The sequence below is a fragment of the Branchiostoma floridae genome, chromosome 1 (assembly GCF_000003815.2).
Source record: "Branchiostoma floridae strain S238N-H82 chromosome 1, Bfl_VNyyK, whole genome shotgun sequence".
NCBI lineage: Eukaryota > Metazoa > Chordata > Leptocardii > Amphioxiformes > Branchiostomatidae > Branchiostoma > Branchiostoma floridae.
This window is the reverse complement of record NC_049979.1, coordinates 26,452,258-26,455,210: the sequence shown is the minus strand read 5'-3', so window position 1 is coordinate 26,455,210 and position 2,953 is coordinate 26,452,258. Positions and strand designations below refer to the sequence as shown.

At 44.0% G+C, this 2,953-nt stretch overlaps 1 non-coding gene across 1 annotated transcript; it reads left to right on the top strand.

The window, feature by feature from the left end:
• Positions 1-1,703: 1,703 nt before the first annotated feature.
• Trnaf-gaa lies at positions 1,704-1,776 on the top strand. The gene has a single exon. It is a non-coding gene; the product is annotated as a tRNA-Phe (tRNA).
• The last annotated feature ends 1,177 nt before the right edge of the window (positions 1,777-2,953 follow it).

Sequence of the window (2,953 nt, the reverse complement as noted above, 5' to 3'; positions counted from 1 at the left end):
GCAGCTGCCTCAAGTAAGATGCCACCCATTCCACCGCAGAGACTCCGGATTCTGATGCTGCAATAGTACCTGCAAGAGCACTTGACCATGAGAAAACGTTAATAAACTCACGGAGCCAGTGCGTTGTGCGCCCATTGGCTGTACAGGGCAGGCGCGTCGCCCGTACTGACACGTACGGAGGGCGAATCCGCAGCCCGAACGCAGAGAAAGTTCTGCATGCACTTAAATTTCTACGGCGCGTCTGCGTGCTCCCAAATCCGTGTGATTCGCCACGTGTTCGTACGGAGACGGTACTTACCACTTACAGATACCAAAAGATTGCCCACGTTTTGGCACGTAGACAGCACGCACTTGCAAGTACGGCGGGTTGTGCCCCTAGCTTAACTTGGTACGCTTTTTTTACATTTTGCTCTCTTCAGAAGTAAGTGGTAAATTTAAGTACACAGAAAAAAATTAATAGTATGATATTTTAGCTTTCTTTTGACAGTAAAATCGTGACTGTATGGACTTCTTGTCTCACATGAGGAAGGCTGTACCTAGAACAATCCAGCTGATGTTTTTACGGGCAATGGGCTAAATGCACTGATTGTGAATGCCCGACTAAAAAAAAAACATTACGAAAAAACGACACCGCCAACATCAACAAAACTCTGATTATATGAAAATATCATCTACATCTCTCTATCAAGTCTTATTTTCATAGACAGCACGAATCATTTGTTACAGTCAAATAAATCTTTGGAGCGTTCTTAAGTCTGCCACCTTCACGGCCACACTCCCTTGGGAGTACAATGGTGGCAATGTTTATGTCGCTTCCTTTTGGTTGCTTTTCTACTCAACAAACATTTGAAGACCCATATTCATAGTGTTTTATGGAGCTTTATTTATGTGTATCAACACTGTCAACATTACTGTTAGAATTCTGTTTAAAAAAAACATGAAGTAAATATGTTAAAGAATACTTGGAATGCAAATTAAAGCTGTGTGCATGGACTTGGGTTTATTTACCTTTGTAATCAGCATAGTCAGTGGTAACAAACACAGTGTACTTATGGATAATAAGATCAGCAAAAAATCCGTGCCGTCTTACGACGGGAACCGTCTTAGGGCGGCCCCCGTGATAAAGTTGAAACAGTGTTAGAAATATTTCTGAAGTATCAAATGTCCTAGACATATAATTACAAAACTTTAAAATCAGTTCTAAACAATGGCAACAAACATCCGCACGATGTCTTGGAATGGACTCTATGTCATTAATTATGCACTCCTATTATGCATAATAAGTATTTCATTTTGTACAACGTTGTCTAAGGTAGCTACCCAAAACCATGAAAATTTGTTGTTTCCTTATTGGGCTATCCACTTAAGAAGTTTTTGACAAAAATGCCCCTGCTATCTCTGCTAAGTTAGGAGGCCCAAACTCATGTCACTTATTTCTGAGCACAAGAGCTATCTTATACTCAAAATTCGTGACTATAGCTTTTTCAGAGCATGAGATAGCAAAACCGAAAATTGCGATGATGTACCGAGGGGAGCCGCTAGGGGGCCCCAAATCTAATCATTTCCAGCTTTCATCACACCCCACCAACACACCAGCCGTTCTTGAGTAAAATTGTACACTGACAGACAAACAGACAAACGCTACTGAAAATATAACCTCCATGATATTTCTTGGAGGTAAAGAAAGACTCATTTGTACATCAGCCGCGATAGCTCAGTTGGGAGAGCGTTAGACTGAAGATCTAAAGGTCCCTTGTTCAATCCCGGGTCGCGGCAGATCCTATAGAGTAATTTTTTAATGTTGCTCATAACAATCATTTGGGTGCAGGTAATAATAGGGCCGTCACACTGAAACCGAATCAGCAGGAATCGAGCAAAATCCAGCCGGAATTAATCACTTGCAAAATTCGTGCCACATTCGGGGCCATTCGGGGCCATTCGGGTGGGAATTCCAAATAGGCCTTAAATTCCCTTCACACGAGAAGGAATGAGCCAGAATGCCGTCAGAATGAAAATTCTTTTCTATTCCTGTTCAGTACCATTGGCAGATGTGTCTCGATGTGATATTCAGTAGCACGGACAGGTGTGTCTGTGTGTGATGTTCACTACCATGGACAGGTGTGTCTGTGCGTGTTGTTCAGTACCAAGGACAGGTGTGTGTGTGTGTGTGTGTGTGTGTGTGATGTTCAGTACCACGGGCAGGCTTGTCTGTGTTTGATGTTCAGTAGCACGGACAGGTGTGTCTGTGATTGATGTTCAGTACCATGGACAGGTGTGTCTGTGCGTGTTGTTTAGTACCAAGGACAGGTGTGTCTGTGATGATTGATGTTCAGTACCATGGACAGGTGTGTCTGTGCATGTTGTTTAGTAGCAAGGACAGGTGTGTCTGTGTGATGTTCAGCACCACGGACAGGTGTTTCTGTGTCTGATGTTCAGTTCCACGGACAGGTGTGTCTGTGTGTGACGTTCAGTATCACGGATAGATGTGTGTATGTGTGTGTGTGTGATGTTCAGTTCCACGGATAGGTGTGTTTGTGTTTGATGTTCAGTACCACGGGTAGGTGTGTCTGTGTGTGATGTTCAGTACCACGGACAGGTGTGTCTGTGTGTGATGTGCAGCACCACGTACAGGTGCGTCTGTCTGTGGTGTATAGTACCAAGGACAGGTGTTTGTGTGTGATTTTCAGTACCACGGACAGGTGTGTCTGTGTGTGTGTGTGTGTGTGTGTGTATGTTCGGTACCACGGACAGGTGTGTCTATGTGATGTTCAATACCACGGACAGGTGTGTCTGTGTGTGATGTTCAGTATCACGGAAAGGTGTGTCTGTGTGTGATGTTCAGTACCAAGAACAGGTGTGTCTGTGTGTGATGTTCAGTACGAAGGACAGGTGTGTCTGTGTGTGATGTTCAGTACCACGGACAGGTGTGTCTGTGTGTGATGTTCACTACCAC